This window comes from Chiloscyllium plagiosum, unplaced genomic scaffold (assembly GCF_037043375.1).
Source record: "Chiloscyllium plagiosum isolate Xiang-an unplaced genomic scaffold, Cpla_swu_hap1 HiC_scaffold_7, whole genome shotgun sequence".
Classification (NCBI taxonomy): Eukaryota; Metazoa; Chordata; class Chondrichthyes; order Orectolobiformes; family Hemiscylliidae; genus Chiloscyllium; species Chiloscyllium plagiosum.
In genome coordinates, this window is record NW_028270145.1 from 15772593 (window position 1) to 15792590 (window position 19998).

A 19998-nucleotide genomic window follows, 5' to 3' on the forward strand; every position below is an offset into this window, starting at 1 on the left:
TTGGAGTTTAGATAAGACAGAATTAGATGAAATAGAAAGTACAATGAGGCCGAACTTGAAGGAACTCTATGTCAATGCACATGATGTGATTCATAAGATTGAAGAGTGTAGGTATAAGTAGTGATGTGCAACCAAGATGTAGTATTGATAACTGATCCTCAATTTTCCTGGGTACAAAATATTCCTGGAAATCATAACAGGAGGATGATGGCAGTTTTGATTAAGGAAGTTTGGAAGCATTAATGTCCTTAAGGGTCAAACGCAAAATATATTTGACTGGGAATTAAGAAAATGGAAAGGAGCAAATGCACGAGTTGGTGGGGAGGAAGAAGAGGAACAGATTTATAATGAAGTTGCTAAGCGTTATTAAAGTTGGGATGCTGATAAATGGGAGAATTTAAACAATGCCTTTCTTGACAAGTGAGGCATTGCTGGATTTAATATTGTGGAATGAAAGTAGTGTTTTGGGACATCTCAGGAACAGTGATCATACTGTCAGGAGGTTTACAATGATTATGGATAAAATTTCTGGGGGACGGCTACTCACAGTGAATTGTGGAAGGTTTCAGTGTCTGGTGTAAGGGAGTCAAGGTGGAAACAGATTTTGGGATTAGAGTGGAGGATGAAACAGTAAAAGGGTACATAGAAAAGATATCATCTTGATGATAAAAGTGAGGATCAGACTGAATATAAAAAGTATGGTGAAGTGATAAAGGAAATCATAGGGGCAAGAAAGCAATGCAAGACTAGATGAACAGCTAACAGAAATGCAAATCTAAAAGACTTCTTGTAGTCATATAAAAAGTGAAAAGATTGTCTGGGAAAGAAGTCGAGTTTAGTAGAAACTGAAGTAGAGATACAGTGATGGAATCAAAAACCATGATGCTGAATGAGTATTTTCAGTCGGTGTCAATCAAAGAGGGGCTGTCTGTCTTTCTCTCTGTAATAACTACCTTGTGCTAATCTCTTTTACACTCACTTTCTTTCTTTCTCTCTGTTACAATTGGCATCAGTGTCTCACTCTGTAATGATTATCTCGTGTCAGTCTCTCTCTCTGTCTGTTTCTCTCTCACTCTCACTCTGTTTCTTTCTGTAATAATTTCCTGGTGTCAGTCGCTCTCCCTCTGCCTGTAATAATCCAAAGCTAATAATTATAATACTTACCTGTTGTTAACTCCTGTCCCTATGTAATGAATACCCAGTACCAATGTTTCTCTCTCTCTCTATCTATCTCTTTCTAAGTCACACATTATCCCTCTCTCTTTCTGCAATTATAACCTGATATCAGTCTCTCTCCCTATGTAGTGAATATTAGTTGTCAGTCCTCTCCCTCCCTATAATAAATATCTGGATCAGGATATTTCCTCCCAACCTGGGAGCACAGAGTCAGGATATCTGGTTCCATAAATCTGACTCGGGAATTAATGGCTGGGAAAGTTGGCTTTTTGTTCTAGGTGCATGTGTCCCTGGGAGGTGGACCAGGTGACTCTCGAATAAGGGTGGAGGTGTGCTGGTGGGCTGGGTGAAAGATCTGGAGTACTGGTCCTGCAGTGAAGTTTAATAAAAAAAAACAAATAATCTATATTGTCCCTCATAACATAAACTCCATTCATGTCAAACCATGCCACCTTATGACTCCACCCAGCCCCATGGCCCTCCATTTGTCCCATATCAAACTTTGATGCCACCCCAATTGTCCCTCAAACACTCTATGCCAACCATATCATCTACCCAATTTCCTTGGACCCTCATACCCTCATGCAAACCTTTGTCTTTCTACCCACCCATTGCTCTTCATTACCTTCACACCATCCCAGAACATTCTTGTTACTCCCATGGCTCGTCACAAAATGAATACCAACCTATGCCCCTCCATTCCTTCAACATGACCTTTTATATCCCCTATTTAAACTTCATGCCAACTCATAACAAAGCCAGCCCCTCCCATCCACTATGCTTTGCTGTTACACATCATGTTCAATACAGCCAGTGTCTAGCATGGGCAGACATCAGACCCATGCAGAAGTTAGATAAAATTGGGCTCTAACTTTACATTGCAGATTTCGCTGTATTAAAAAGAAAGTCCTTACTATCTTAACATTGCTTTATACCAACAAATATTCCTTCGCATGCTGAATCCCTTATAATAACGCGCACTGAATTGCATTCATAATTCCATTTCAGAGAGTTTATAACCACCTGTAGCTATCAATCAGCTGTGAAACTTCAGTCACCCCACTGTGACAATGGACATTGTGAAATCAGACACACAGCACTGATTAAGTAATGAAAGTCCTATGACAAATTCAACAGATGGAATGAGGGGAAGAAATCATTTTAGCAAGTTACTTTTTTCAAATATTTAATTGACAGGATATATAACACTGAAAAGTTGACAGTTCTGTCTTGAAAATCGTCTTGATGCATTTGCCAGTTCCCTTTGTAAGGTCTCTGAATGATCCTTTGGACAAGTGCTTTTAATACATTTGACTGTTTATGTTGACCGTTTGTGTTAAAATCAACTAGGTAAAAAGCCTAACGAAGGGCTTTTGCCCGAAACGTCGATTTTCCTGCTCCTCGGATGCTGCCTGACCTGTGCTTTTCCAGCACCACTCTGATCTAGAGTTGTGTTAAGAGTTCCAATGAGCTTGATAGTGAGTTGGTTCACTTGTAATATACATTCAGGTGTACTTTGCATGAATCTAAAGAACTAATATCATCACCAAAGATGTCTATGACTATGTCCAAAGTGGTACCTTACCTTAACAAAGGGATACTTATGAAATGGTCAGAGTTCACATTTGCTCTTACCAGAACTAGGTTTCATGCTTTGAGTTTCATACCCCAAGGTTATCAAAGCTGCAGCTGATGAATTAAATGGATAGCTGCCTCTAACAAAAGATGTGCACAAAATGTGCCCAACCTCTGTTTCAGCCCACCCAAAAATGGAAGTGCTGCGTGGTGACGCAATTGCGGGTCTTACGATTTTCAGAAACTCCCATGATTTTAGCAATGGATAGGCTCTGTAACAAAGCAAAACTCTGGGCCCTTGTGTCCATCTTGCTCACTCTCTCTCTCCCTCTCTCTCTCCCTCTCTCTCTCGCTCTCTCTTTCCCTCTAATAATTACTCAATATCAATCTCACTCTCTTTCTCTAATAATTAACTATTGTCAGTTTCTCTCTCTCCCCCACAGTAATAATTCCTGGGTGTCATCTCTCTCACATACTCTCTCTCTGAATAATTATCTGTTGTCAGTTTTTCTATCTTCAAAGCTAATGATTTTCTGATTTCCACCACGCTCTGTAATCACCATCTGCCATCCACCTCTGACTAAGTTCCATTTATTTGCCATTGACATTCTTGGTCTCCCCAAACCTACTGGGAGTGGGAAAGAGATTTGTCGATGTGGGATCCGTGAAGTTATCTTTTTCCTCTGTGAAGCTGTAGGCATTTCCAAGAAATGGGTCCAAACCAGGTTAAACCTGAGCTTTCCACTCTAGTTAGATATTAAAAATGACAACCCAAGATTGGCTGCTACCCAAGGATGAACTAAAATATCACCTGCTCCTAATTCCACCTGTGCCCCCATGTTAATAATCCCCCCCACCCATACCTTTCCCTGTAGGAATGACTGAATGTTCCTACCCCCATGTCTCTGCCTTCATATGTTTCCACCACACCATCTTGCAGATGCTTCCACATTTATAGCTTTACTGTATCAAAGTTTGCCAACCAATATAGATGCAATCTAACACTGAGTAAGGGAGGAGTTAGGTGACCAGAGCTGTGTAAGGACAATAACTTCTGATTGTGATGCAGCCAGGCATGTAGAGTGAGTCAAACACTTGGCCTACGATATATCGCTAGTTTGACCTCTGGAGAATGGATACAGCATCTTAAAGCAAGAAACATTGCAAGGTAGGTCAAGGGTTAGGGATTCCAGAGACTGAAGATCCTGAGCAGCTGCAGCCCTAAGTAATTCAAGACTGGCCTTCATCTTTTTTCTTCTCTTCCATTGACCAATGATCGTAAACTGAGCATGTAAGCTATGGTCATACTTCTGCTTTCAATGCATTTTAAGGTCCTATTCACTCAGTGGAGACTGATTTCCATATAAAGAGTGAACATCTGCCTGAAATGAATAGTTGTCATCAGCACTTCTTTTAAAATGGAGTCACAGTGAGAAGCAATAGAATTATATTTATGCTTCAATCCTCCATCACAATCAAGCCTGGTGACCAACACTGGCTTATTGGAAATTACATTAATGCCTCATTTGAAACCTGAAGGGCCTGTTCCTGTTCTGTACTGTTCTATGCTTACAATCCTGGCTTCAACAGATTGAAAACTCTCCCTCAATGCAGAACAATCACTTTATCACCTTAATGTACAGTGCAACATTGAATCTGATGATAAAGCAATATCCTATGTTAATAAAACTCTTTGATGATTATACTATCTCAACATGCAGGTGAGGGCAATTGGTTCAATATTCCATTGTTAATGTCCACTCACTATTCCTGATTTATAACCTGAGATTTTACATTTGTAGAAAACTGCTACCTGCACAGCCGTGGTTAGATTTGAATGTGGTCAGAGTCCAATTGTTGAACTACAGTGCAAGAACACAACTGTAACAATGCCAATCCAAACATCAACTCCAAATGCAGCATCAACATCATTGACACCAACATCATCAACTCTAACAACCACATCAACACCAACCAAATCAACCAAAGCACCGCCATGCTCATCATCAGAAAGCAGTGAATCATCATCAGAAAGCAATGAATCTTCGGAGGAATGCTGTACAAAGGAAAATCCCAGGAAGTTTTTTGGAATTCATTGTTAAAGGAAGTAATGACTTGCAAAGCCCTGAATATATGTGTGAAAATTGTGTTACAATTGCTGATTTTCAGTTCAAAAGATTACTTCTGAATATTTTATATGATACTTCTATGTAAACTCTGATGACATCACTTGCTGCTCATGAGAACTCAGTGCTTCAAATCAGGAGTGGGTCATTTGTGGGTCTTCTTGCTGGAACGTTGAACACGATATGACTGATCTTTTTCTTGGGTGCCACCAATACCCACAATCTTTGATTCACATAGTGCACAGATGTATATCAATTTTATCTTTAATATCACAAAAGGACTGAATTCATAAAATATCTTTCACAGCTACTGGATGTCTCTAAGTGTTTTGCAGCCAATGAATGATGTTAGAAAGTAGTGACCATATTCACATAGGAAACATTGCGGCAGGTTTGCACACAGTGAGATACCACAAACATCTATAACATCCATTAATATGCTTTTGTGATGTTCATTTACAAATCAGAAATGGCCAGTGTTCTGTGGAGATCTCCTCATCATCCTTAAGCTATTGGATCTGACATGTCCAGCTGAGAGGGCAGCAGTATGATAATAGGAGCCCACATAAGGTCTCCCATGTTATTACAGTTCCAGGCAGGATACCTCAAATTGTCATCCTGGATCAAGAGGGATGGGCAGAAGGAAATGACTTTTCCATTTCAGCACTGCCATGATAATTGCACATCGAAATATTCTGCAGTTGATGTCCCTTTCTATCCCTCCTTCAGGCAGCTACCTGACAGAAAGAATGACTCCTTGACATGGGCCTCAAATATAACTACATCGTTGCCCAAATCAATTGTTGCATTGAGAATGAAGTAACTCATGGTAATATCAAAGCCTGACATTCTACTCCATTGCAGCCTTTGCTGAGACTCTGTTCATCTGTGTTGCCTGTGCATGACTTCAAAAATTCCGAAAGTTGCAATAAATCAGTTCAATTTGCATCTTGGAAATTTAAATTTTAATAGTTCCTTCTCGAAACATGAGAGGATTTCCTGAATAACCATTTGTTTAGTGCTTGCGAAATTGAAACAGGTTCCCAAACTAACCAAACACCCTCTGGTAGGATATTTTGCTCTCTCCCTCTATCTGCATATTTATTGCATAACATACAGCCCATTATTGTAGGCAGAGAATAGACAATTTTGCAATTAGCTGCTCACTTACATATAAGAGGCCCTTAGGAAACATCAAGAGGCATCGGTAGTGTTGCCTCAGAGAGATTCAGGATGGGTTCTTATATGATACCTGGTCGGCATGGATGAGTTGGACCAAAGGGTCTGTTTCCATGCTGTACATCTCTATGATTTCATGACTTTATGAAAACTAACAGGTAGCACAATAAACGGATCACTGATGATAGCACTTGGCATCTTCCCGTACCTGATGTCTGTGACTGATCAAACCAAACAATCAACCTCCTCACAGTGAGACCCCACAAAATAAATAAATGAGCAAAATAATCTGGTTTTGGTGATGTTGGTTGAAGGAGTGGCTGTTGACCAGGAGAGCAAGCCCCATCTTCTCTGTTCACCTACATGACCAGTACTTTTTTGACAATTTGCTCCATTTACCAAGCAGCAATCCCTCAGTACCACACTGAAACTACATTATGTACTTTGTTCCTGCAATGGGGCTAATCCTAAGGCTCCAATGAAGAAAGTAAATTAAAATGTGTTTGTGTGCAGCAATGGAGATTGAAATCTAAAACTGGCCAATTAATAGGTTTGTCCACAATTCAGCCCTGCCTGGTTAATCAAGATGGATTTTATTCTCGAAATCTCTGTATTAAAAAAAACATTAGTTTGTGTGGCCTGAAGATATACAAACGTAAAAATAGGGGCAGTGTAGGCCATTCAGCCCATTGAGTATGCTCTACTACTCATTAAGATCATGGTTATTTCTGACTGTGACCTCTAATCCATTTTCTTGTCTGTCCCCATGACCCGTTACCCCATGAGAAACAAAACTCTGTCTAAATCAGCCTTGAATCTATTCAATGAACAATCCTCCATTACACTTTAAGAGAAGAATTTCTTCCTCAGCTCTTATGTGCGTTTCATCTTTAACTCCCTTAGGAGTCCTCTCATCGGTGATCCAATTACAGGGGAACCTCGGTTATTTGAACGAAATGGGCAGGCACTATTTCGTTCGGATAATCGATTATTCAATTAATCGATTAAATGCTTTTCATCTGGGGCTCGGAGTTTTTAAAGACTGCTCCCCGTTCAGGAGACTGCAGCAGCACACAGCATGCGAGCCCCCGCCCCCCCAACCCTGCACCCAACCCCATTCAACACCGCCCCCTGACCCCAACACAGCCCCCATCCTGCCAAACACTGCCCCCGACCCAAACCCCGTCCCCGCCCTAACAACGCCCCCGCTCCGTCAAACAACACCTCCACCCTGTCCAACACCTCCCCGACCCGTCCAATACTGCCCCCCTCCCCATCCAACACGGCCCCTCCCCCCCAACACCACCCTCAACCCCGTCCAACAAGGCCCCCACCCTGCACAACACTGCCCCATGCTCCCAACACCATTCCCCAACCCAACACTGACCCCCAACTGCGTCTGATACTGCCCTCTCTCCACCACACCCCGGTGCGGACCACCTCCACCCCCTCTCTGGGCAGCCAGACTGGACACCAACAACAAGACTGCTGCTGCTGCCTTTGTGGGGTAAGTCTCCAGGTAACACACAAGCGCGCGCGCGCACACACACACACACACACACATAGCCACACGCACAACTTTTTACTGCACCTTTTTGACAGGTTCCACCTTTTCCCTGTACAGGACAATATTGGAGAGATTATCTGGGGAAGGCGGTGGGGGGGTGATAGGGTACACCCCTCTGTAAAACTCCAGAGAAAGTGTAGGAAGAGAAAGAGGGTGAGAAGTCAGTCATTTGGAGATGGTGCCTGTTTAATCACTGTAAACAAAAGACGTGACCATTGCTGGAAACACGTCGTTGTTGTAATGTTTCTATCAGGACCTCGAGATTTCCTTTGGATAATCCAATTTTCGGATAATTGGTATTCGGATAATCGAGGTTTCTCTGTATTGTGTTATCCTCTGAATGTCTATTATGTCAAGACTCCTCTCAATTCTTCAAAATTCCAACTGTTCACTCCAACCTGCTCAATCTTGCCTCCTAAGACATAATTTCCTCATAATTCCTCTCAGGAATCTCCTCTGAACTGTTTCCAATACAATGATATCCCTGCTTAAATAAAGAGAACAAAACATCCCTTGTTAAATACCAACTTTCTGTTTCTGAGAATATAATTAACCTGTCTATACTGCTTTGCTGACTCTTTGTATACTCTACAAACTTTCTTTCCTATGTTTCTTTGTACAGTTTGCAAATTTGTCTACATCTTCAGTTCCTCCTACCAAGTCATGAATTTGGATCATAAATAGTTGACAGCCCAGCACTGATAACTGTGGCACTCCAGTAATTACTGGTTTCCAATCCGGTTTACAATGTGTCTGGTTGCTGCTTGATAGCCAGTTCTCTATCCATGTTAATATATCACCATCAACACCATTATTTCTTGTTTTGTTCAATTGCCCATTCTGTGGCTTCTTATCACATGCCATTTTGGAAATCAAATTATACGACATTGCCTGATTCCTACATAACCATCTTGCTTGTTACATACTCAAAGAGCTGTAATAAATTTGTCAAACACCATTTCCATTCAACAAAACCACACTGACTCTGCCAAAACTGTATTATGATTTTCTAAATGTTCTGCTCCTGTCTCTTTAATAATAGACTCTGGAATACATTAGCGCTGGAAATGTGTTGCTGGAAAAGCGCAGCAGGTCAGGCAGCATCCAGGGAACAGGAGAATCGACGTTTCGGGCATAAGCCCTTCTTCAGGAAGGGCTTATGCCCGAAACGTCGATTCTCCTGTTCCCTGGATGCTGCCTGACCTGCTGCGCTTTTCCAGCAACACATTTCCAGCTCTGATCTCCAGCATCTGCAGACCTCACTTTCTCCTCTGGAATACATTAGTTTAGCTGGCCTATAGTTTCTTGTTTTCAGACTCCTTACTTTCTCAAAACATAGATATTATATTTCCAGCTGGTGGAAATTATTTCCACTATTTCCAGATATTATATTCCAGATAGATAATGAGAAAATATCATTCCTTTTTAGAGATACGGCAGAGGTCGAAGATACAGAAATTGTAGGAGGAGGTGATATTAGAGGCATTGGTGGAGACATCACTGGGGCAGAAGAAGACATAGGGATGGAATCATAACAGGCACAAGAGAGGAACATATGGTTATCATACACAGGAGGAACCACACTTACAACTCAGAAGGCCATAAGAACTGGAGAGAGTAGGATAAAGACTTAGTAAGTATCAGCAGAGATTATTGTCATGCTTCACTTATACTTTATCCTTGTATCACATAGAATTGCAACTGGTCTTTCTGTTATTTATCCCATCGTGGGGAGTAACCTAATCCTTTGTGCCCATTAAATTGTCTGCTCAGGAAGGGTCTGACAGGAACATGCATTTAGTATTTCTGGCTGAAGATGGTTCAAATGTTTCAACTCTTAACATTTGCACTGATGACTTTGGCTTCCCCAACATTGAGGATGAGATATAAAGTAGTCCTGTATTGTAGCTTCATGAATTAACACTTAATTTTAAATATGCATGGTGTTTCTTTTGGAGTGTTTTCCTGCACTGTTCATTTAACCAAGGATTGTCTCTAGTTTGATGAGTGAGGTATACACAAGGCCGTGAGGTTATAGTTTGTGGTTGTGTACAACACTATTGATTACACAAAGTAGCTCATAGATGCACAATACTGTTCAAATTCCTTCCCATTTCGGTCAAGCCATTCAACATGAGCAAGGGTGTCCTCAACATGAAGATGAAACTTGGTCTTCCTAATGATTATACATTGGCTAATCCCAGATATTATCATGATGGATGTACTTGCAATATTTGGCTTGGTGAGGGTAAGATCCAGCAGGGTTTTGCCTCTTGTAGGTTCCCTCAGCATCCTGCTCAAGACCTAGCCTAGCAGATATGTCCTTTAGGACTCAGCCAGCCCCATCAATTGTAGTGCAAATGAGCCATTCTTGTTTATGGACATTTAAGTCTCCCATCCAGAGTACACTGTGGACGTCTGATTGCTGTCTGCTCTTAAGGAGCAAATTTCCAACAGCTACAGACCTGAAAATGTGGGAATCTAGACACTCTCCAGGAAAGCATCTGTTTGTGTGGAAATAGCAATAGACCTCACATGAAAAAGTGATTTTGGTTTTCCACCAGATCTCCAAGAGTGTGCAGGACCATGTTTGCTTCAAGTACATTCAATTACCATGCCTTTATTTAGCAAGTTAAAAATCACACAACACCAGGTTATAGTCCAACAGGTTTATTTGGAAGCACAAGCTTTCAAGGAGCTGCCTCCAACCACCTGATGAAGGAGCAGTGCTCCAAAAGCTAGTGCTTCCAAATAAACCTGTTGGACTATAACCTGGTGTTGTATGATTTTTAACTTTGTCCAGCCCAGCCCAACACTAGCATCTCCAAATCTTGTCTATTAACCAAGCCCAGGATCCTGTTTACTTCATTACCCACTTTCTAAACTTGCCCTGTGACCTTAATTAATTTGTGCACATACTGTCTTTCAGACTGAAGACGCTTTTTGATCACATTTTGAGAAAATATAAGGGGAAAGGCTATGTGTGGAAGGTTTGTGATAGGGTGAAGAACAGGGAGATTAAATTATAAGAAGATTTCATGATACAGATGCAACAAAAACTGTGTGATTTATATATGCTTTTAATATTCATTGTGGCATGCTTGAGTTTTTGGATATTGGGTTTATCAGAGACATGGGATTTGTTCTGAAATGAATAATTAACTTCTAAGAATTCATGTCGCCATTGTGATTTCTGTAAAAATAGTTTATTTGAGGTATTTGTGCACCATTAATAGATTTTGTTTATTTTAGATTGTTTTGTGACCCAGCAGAGTAAACAATGGAGCGTCAACGTTTGTAGAACCCTTGGTTTGAGGGAAGCACCCGTAGCATAGAAAAACAAAATTCTTTTCTGTCTTACTGCACTTTTTTTCGGCAGTTTTATGAAATTTTTTGATGAAAGTAGCAACATAGACCATTGCTCCTCAGAAGAAAAGAATATAGTTTATCTTAGATAAAGAGTTTGTGTTGTCCCAGACCAAAAACGTTGGGATAAAACCCTGATAAGTTTACTTCCAGCTGTGCATGTTTAGGCTCAGATGCATTATAGCTCCAGGAAGAAGCTATCAGTATGTTCAATTGATAAGTCAAAGTCACAAGCAGCTTAAACCTGTTGAGGTGTTAGAAGCAGAGACTCTGGCATGAGCATTGTATGAATGTTGCTTTGAAGGACTATACTGGGAGTGTGCTTTGGATCCTATATAAAAGTTACTGTTTATCTTTTCACTGTATAAAGTAGTGTTTTGCGATTACCAGGCTTACAGTTTTACTGTGTGTGTTTACTAAAGCCAAATTTGTTTGGTTTATTCTATTTTATCATCATATCGTTAGTTAATAAACTTATGTTTTCTTGTAAAACAAAATCTGCAGTTTCGGGTGTCTATGTTTCAGTGACAGACCCACTTTCCGAAAACAAAAACAAAACAAAATGTAATCTATCCTGCTACGTTCCAGTCTGGCACCTGACTTTTTCAAAACTAACAGCATCTGGAACACGCCACTGGAGATAAGGGGAATGGTAATGGATAATGTAAAAACATGGCGGTTGAAATGTGAATTGTTGTATAATTAATGTCACCAACACATTTTTGTTCCTTTCTCTATCATTCCTGAAAATCTTGTATCCAGGAACATATAGTAGCACACTCAATGCTTTCCTTGAATTAGGTATCTGTTGTTGCCCCATCATTATTTCCTCTTTTCCCCATTGTTGCCCCCTTCCTGTGCTCCTTGCCTTCATTCCCTCTCCTCTCCCTCGGTTCCCTTGTCCTCTAGTTCCCCTTTTTCTCTATCCTTCACTCATTCTCCCTTCCACTCTATTCTCTGTCCTTACTCCTCTCTTCTGTGCTCGGGCCCTCACGTCACCCTTCCTCCTTCCTTACTCTCCATGTTGTCCCATAACTCTTTCACCTCCCACATGTCCCCCTCACACTTGACTACATCCTTTCTCTGCCCAGACCACGCTCTTCACTAGCTTCTCTCTCTCCTCCCTGACCACTGCCTCTTGTGCTCATCATTCCTCCCCCAATTCCCTTCTTCACAAGAACTAAACAATACTGTTACCATCACTAACTCTAGGAACAGACACATAATTTCCAGCATTAGCCCTTTTGTACACAGGTAGCTACAAGGAAGTCCCCTGAGTTTATCTGAGGAGAGATATTCACTGAAAAAAACCCAAAAACCTCCTTAAAAAGTGTTTATCCAATATTCAGCTGGAACTATTGGAAATTCTCACTGAATTAAATGTACTTATTAATTTACAAGTTTACGAATAAAAACTGAAGCATGGAAGGAAACAGCAGAGCAAAGGAAAATGATTGGTAGGAAGAATGTTCTGCCTGGAGTAAAATGTTCAATTTTAAAACATTGTTTCAGGTTTAATTAGAAGTAGAATACTGTTTGTAGTTCATTATACGATTTGCATTGTTTGATCCCTGATCATCAATGTGCCAATTAATTAAATCATATGCTATACTCCACATGAATGTGAGGTTGCATAATAAATAGAATATTGAATTTTGTATTTCTGAGACCCTTTAAGTTCTGCAAAACACTATGAGAAATGACGAACACAAACTGTATGCAATACTGTAAACAATAAAACTGTTCAACAGTCTGACGTGTTAACTGCTTTGTTCCATACAAATTAAACCTTTAATTCCACAATCATCTTGATAAGTCTGCTCTTGAACATCCGCATGACTTTACTGAAATGTAACAATAACAATTTTAATTTGTTAAATATAAAAGATCCAAGGGGTAGAAGGTAAAAGCAGCAGAGGACGCCATGAATATGATAATCATGCCATATTTCACAAGTTCCTAATAACACTGAAACTGTAGTAATATACTGAGAACAATCTGAGATATGAGGTTTTTCTGTTCCTGTGAGGAACCTTGATGTACTTATCACAGATTTGAGAATTTTGACAGATCTTTCTCTTACACTTCTCCCTTTTCCCACAGTTGACTAATATAATGGGTTATTGTCCAATTACCAGGAGAAAGTGAGGACTGCCGATGCTGGAGATCAGGGCTGAAAATGTGTTGCTGGAAAAGCGCAGCAGGTCAGGCAGCATCCAAGGAGCAGGAGAATCGACGTTTCGGGCATGAGCCCTTCTTCAGGAATGAGGAAAGTGTGTCCAGCAGGCTAAGATAAAAGGTAGGGAGGAGGGACTTGGGGGAGGGGTACATGTTTTGTACAGAATTACAAATTATCATACCATAGAAGGAGGCTTTTCAGCCCATCGTGCCTGCACTTGTCCTATTAAATAGAGCCAATCACGTGCCTTTTTCTCATATCCCTGGACACCATTTCTGTCCAAATCACCATCCAATGTCCTTGTGGTTGCTTCAAGTGAACCTGCCTCCACCACTATTCTAGGCAGTCCAACCTACCTAACTAACTCCTTGCTGTGTGAAAAAGTTTTTCTCTCATCACTCTTGTTTCATTTGCACAGGACTTTAAGTCTATACTCTCATGTTCTTTTTTCTTTCATGAGCAAGCATAATGTCTCTCTATCTACTGCAGCTCACCAAATCTCCTCTCAGCCTTCTTCTCTAGAACAATGCAATTGCAAATAAGATCATACAACTGTAGCATGCTTTCAGCACAAAAGAAACTGTAAAAACACATTCCCATGACATTAGAGACAGTCCAGAGAGGGCTTTACAAGGTTAATTCTGGTTAGAGTAATATTGTCTTATGAGGAGAAGTTGAGTAGATTGGATATGTACTCACTGAAATTCAGATGAGTGAGAGGTGACTGTCTTGAAACATATGAGATTCCAAGGGATCTCATCAGTGCACATGTGGAGAAGTGTTCATGGATACTCTTTCTGCAATTTTGAACGAGGATTTACATTTCCTCTCTTAAGAGTTTTCTTTTCAACTGTAAGGTCTGCACTCATTCATCACAGGACAGTATGTCAATTGCATATGGATTCTGGCAATTTCTGCAAAGTGCTCTATTGCACAGTGAGACAGAGACAGAAACAAGCTTCTTCTTAGAAAGAGAGAACTAGTGAATAGTTAAGCTTATTTCAGGGGCAAGCCGAACAGCGAGAAAAAGAAGGCCTGTTGAAAGCAGTGGTACAATTTAGAAAAAACACAAATTTAAAAATTCAAAATAAAATTTAAAAATTAAAATTTTAAAAAGACTCCAAAAAATGTTTGGGCTGAAAAGAAGTCCTGATTAGCTTCAAGGAACAGAAAATATTACAGCATCCTCCAGTAAGATGTATTTTCAGGTTACTGAATGCATGATTGTAAGGAATTTTTTAAGGAAGACCTGAGCTGTGTTTTCAGTTGTTTTGAAATGATCTGGTGAAAAGATGTTAACTAACAAAGCTAGAATTAAGAAAAAGCAGAAGTTTGCCAGCTTTATAGGTAAAGCTGAACAGGAAACTTTAAAGTAGAAATGGGGTGACCCCTCACTGAGATTTAAGTATTTGCAAGGTTATTGTGGGGGGGGTGTAAAATGGTTGATTTTATTTCTGGTATTTGAAATAGAAATGTTCCAAGCAGTTCTAGTATTATTTAATATAATTAGTTTCTTTCCATTTCTGTGTAATAAATTTTGATGCTCCTTCTTTGTTTAAAATAATATTGGCAAGTCTCTGATGAATATTTTCAGTGACTGTGACAGTGACCAACCTGCTAGAATATAGTCTCCCAGAAAACTTCCATTGGCTGGTTTTAACTCTCAACCTCTGTGAGTGCTATATGGATGATACCAGAAGGCTTGCTCTACTTCTTGTGCAAGAGAGACAGACCAGTAAGAAATAACAGCAACACTTGAAAACAAATCCACTGGGATTGCAGGAGTTCTATTTTGAAGCAATTAATCAGTGTTTATAATTTGCATATTTTAATATTTATCTAATCTCTACAGCGCAGAGAGAGACCATTTGGCCCATCGAGTCTACACCAATCCTCTGAAGGCATCCCACCTAGACCCACAGCCAACATGGCCAATCCACTTAACCTGCATACCTTTGAACTGTGGGAGGAAACCAGAGTACCCATGCAGACATGGGGAGCACACGCAAACTCCACACAAACAATTGCCCAAGGCTAGAATCAAACTGGAGTCCCTGATGCTGTGAGGCAGCCATGCTTCTTTCTTCTGTTGTCAGCTGCCTTCAAATTGTCAGAGTGAAGCAGGCCCCTAAATCACTTGTGGGGAATGGATTGAGGCATGCCAGAACCAACATTCCCTTTAAACTGTGTAGCAGCACTGGGAGGGTCTGCATACAGTGTGCTAATGCACACTTCCACACACGCAGGCACATCGTTGCTGCGCAAGACCTCGGTGATACATGTAATGGAAGAAAAAAATTGCGGACAAAATATTAACCAGCTCTCTCCTGCATTGCTCATGAAATCAGAGTAAAATGCTAGGGGGTTTGTTCAGGTTTCAAAACTGAATAATCTACAACACGGTGTGCTGTGTTTCCAGATAAGAACTTGCTCCATACCATATCTTGCCACTAGATGGCAATATTGACCATAGAAAGCTTGCTCCGACTTTTGAAATAGCCTTTCAGTCTTTGACAGAATTCTAATAACATGCGAGAAGAAAATGTATCCTCGCCAACTAAATCTTCAGATCTTTATGGCTTAAACAAAATTTAGAACCACAGGGTAAACCAAACTATTTAGTTAATTTGAGGAGTTCATTAAAAGTGAAGTATGACTTAGTACAGAAGAATATATAATGTAATGTATAATACAGTGCAATTCAAATTGGGTAGATCCACTAGATTCATTTTGGGAATCCCTGGTAGCAAATAATAAGAAATCTAATCTTTTATCTGACTTGGTTGTTCAGAAGGAATTTGATAAGGTGCCACTTAGAACATAGAACAGTGCAGCACAGGAACAGGCCCTTTGGCTCACGATGTTGTGTCGAACATGATGCCAAATTAAACTAATCCCTCTGTCTGCCCTTGGTCCATATCCCTCCATTCCTTGCATATTCATGAGCTTATCTAAAAGTCTCTGAAATACTCCTATCATATCAGCTGCCATCACCATCCCTAGCAGTGGGTTCCAGAATCTGACCACTCTCTGTGTAAAAACCTTGCTCCTTACATCTCCTTTGAATTTTCTCCCTCTCTTACCTTCAATGAATGCCCCCTAGTATTACAACATTGCTTCATAAGGTAAGAGTCCATTGTATAGGGGATAAAAATATTAGCACAGATCAAAGATTAATTGCATAATAGGAAGTAGAGACTGGGGATAAGAGGGATTAAATAGGACAAAGAGATAAAGTTCTTAAATTGGCAAGATGTCTCAAGTGGAACTCCATGGGGATTCAGTGTTTCAGTTTCAACTATAATCTTTATCAATGATTTGGATGAGGGCATTGAATGAATGGGAGGCAAATTTGTCAATGACAATGAGATAGACAGGAAGGTAACATGTCGAGAGGAGGCAGTGAATCTGTAAAGCTCTACTGATAGATTTAGGAAGTGGACAAAAGGTTTGGCAGATGGAAGATGAAGTGGGTAAATGTGAACTTTGCCAGTTTGGTAGGAAGAATAGAAAATCACCATCCAATTCAAATGAAGGTATTAGAAACTGCTTGTACAGAGGGTTCTGGATGTTCTGATACATGATTCACATCAGTTAACATACACTCGAGCAGCAAGTGATTCAGCGGGACAATGGAATGTTATTGGTTTTTATTGCAAAGGTGAAAATGTGTTGCTGGAAAAGCACAGCAGGTCAGGCAGCATCCAAGGAACAGGAGAATCGATGTTTCAGGCATAAGTCCTTCTTCAGGAATTCTTCATTCATGGGCGGCATGGTGGCACAGTGGTTAGCACTGCTGCCTCACAGCGCCTGAGACCCGGGTTTGATTTCCGACTCAGGCGACTGACTGCGTGGAGTTTGCACATTCTCCCCGTGTCTGCGTGGGTTTCCTCCGGGTGCTCCGGTTTCCTCCCACAGTCCAAAGATGTGCAGGTCAGGTGAATCGGCCATGCTAAATTGCCCGTAGTGTTAGGTAAGGGGTAAATGTATGGGTGGTTTGCGCTTTGGCGGGTCGGTGTGGACTTGTTGGGCCGAAGGGCCTGTTTCCACACTGTAATCTAATCTAATCTAATCTAATTTTATTGCAAAGGGAATGGAATGTCAAAGTAGGTAACTTTTACTGTAACTGTACAGGGCATTGGTGAGATCACATCTGGAGTATTATGAGGAGTGAAACTGGCTAGTAGATTACAGACCTGGCTGGGCATTTAAAAATTAAATTCTCAAAGTTAAATCTTCCACTTAAAGTCATGGAGTCATAGAGATGTACATGACAGAAACAGATCCATTGGTCCAACTCGTCCATGCTGACCAGATATCCTAAACTAATCTAGCCCCAATTGCCAGCACCCGGCCAATATCCCTCTATAAACTTCCTATTCATATGCCCATCCAGATGCCTTTTAAACACTGTAATTGTACCAGCCTCCACCACTTCCTCTGGCAGCTCATTCCATACATGCAGCACCCTCTGTGTGAAAAGGTTGCCCCTTAGGTCACTTTTATATCTTTCCCCTCACACCCTAAATCTATGCCCTCTAATTCTGGACTCCCTCACCCCAGAGAAAAGACCTTGTCTATTTACCCTATCCATGCCCATGATGATTTTATAAACCTCTATAAGGTCACCCCTCAGCCTCTAATGCTCCAGGGAAAACAGCCCCAGCCTGTTCAGCCTCTCCGTATAGTTCAAACCCTCCAAGACTGGCATCATCCTTGTAAATCTTTTCTGAATACTTTCAGGTTTTCACAACATTCTTCGGAGGCCAGAATTGCACACAATATTCCAAAAGTGGCCTAACCAATGTCCTGTACAGCCACAACATGACATATTAACATGCTCAAGATTTCCAGGGATTCCACAGCGTTAAACATTTGCATCTGTGTGATGATGGCTAATTTGCAGATCACACGCTGATTGCAATAAATATTTCATCTATGATTACACAACACTGGAGTCATAGAGTCATACAGCATGGAAACAGGCCCTTTGGCCCAACTCGTTCATGCTGACCAGGTTTTAGGAGAGCGGGCAAAGAGGTTGGAGATGGAGTACAACGTGGGAAAGTGTGAGGTCATGCACTTTAGTAATAAGAATAGAGGCATGGACTGTTTTCTAAATGGGGAGAAAAATTAAGAAATCTGAAGTGTAAAGAGAGTTCTAGTCCAGGATTCTCTCAAGGTAAACTTGCAATAGTTAGAAAGGTAAATGCAATATTGGCATTTATTTTGCGAGGACCTGAACATAAAAGCAGGGATGTACTTCTGAGGCTCTATAAGGCTCTGGTCAGACCACATTTTGAGTATTGTGTGCAGTTTTGGGCCCTATATCTTAGGAAGGATGTTTAGACCCTGAAGTGTGTTCCGAGGAGGTCACGAGATTGGTCTCAGGAATGAAATGCTTAACATATGAGGAACATTTGAGAGAGTGAATGTTGGGAGGATGTTTCCATTGTTAGGAGAGATTAGGACCTGAGGTCACAGCCTTAGAGTGAAGGGAAGACCTTTTAGAGTGGTGATAAGGAGAAACTTCTTCAGCCGGGGAGTGGTGAATCTATGGAATTCATTGCCACAGAAGGCTGTGGAGGCCAGATCATTGAGTGTACAGTATTTCAGACTGAAATAGGTATGTTCTTGATTGTCAAGGGCATGAAGAGTTCGGGAAGAAAGCGTGAAAATGGTGTTGAGAAAATTATCAGCCATGATTGAATGGCAGGTAAGACTCAATGGGCTGAATGGTCCAATTTGCCTGTTCCTATGTCTTATGGTCTTATGGTTTCCTATACTGAACTTGTCCCATTTGGGGAGAAAGTGAGGTCTGCAGATGCTGGAGATCAGAGATGGAAATGTGTTGCTGGAAAAGCGCAGCAGGTCAGGCAGCATCTAGGGAACAGGAGAATCGACGTTTCGGGCATTAGCCCTTCTTCAGGAATGAGGAAAGTTGGTCCAGCAGGCTAAGATAAAAGATAGGGAGAAGGGACTTGGGGGAGGGGCGTCGGAAATGTGATAGGTGGAAAGAGGTCAAGGTGAGGGTGATAGGTCAGACTGGGGTGGGGGCGGAGAGGTCGGGAAGAAGATTGCAGGTTAGGAAGGCGGTGCTGAGTTTGATGGATTTGACTGAGACAGGTTGGGGGGAGGGGAAATGAGGAAACTGGTGAAATCCGAGTTCATCCCTTGTGGTTGGAGGGTTCCTAGCCGGAAGATGAGGCGTTCTTCCTCCAACCAACACCTCTGGGACACCCAGACCAACCAACCCAACCACCCTGTAGCTCAACATTTCAATTCCCCCTCCCACTCCACCAAGGATATGCAGGTCTTTGGACTCCTCCATCGTCAGACCACAGCGAAACGACGGTTGGAGGAAGAACGCCTCATCTTCCGGCTAGGAACCCTCCAACCACAAGGGATGAACTCGGATTTCACCAGTTTCCTCATTTCCCCTCCCCCCAGCCTGTCTCAGTCAAATCCATCAAACTCAGCACCGCCTTCCTAACCTGCAATCTTCTTCCCGACCTCTCCGCCCCCACCCCAGTCTGACCTATCACCCTCACCTTGACCTCTTTACACCTATCACATTTCCGACGCCCCTCCCCCAAGTCCCTCCTCCCTATCTTTTATCTTAGCCTGCTGGACCAACTTTCCTCATTCCTGAAGAAGGGCTAATGCCCGAAACGTCGATTCTCCTGTTCCCTAGATGCTGCCTGACCTGCTGCGCTTTTCCAGCAACACATTTCCATCTCTCGTCCCATTTGGCCCATGTCTCTCTAAACCTTTCTTATTCATGAATCTGCTCAAATGTCTTTTGAAGGTTATAATTGTACTCACCTCTA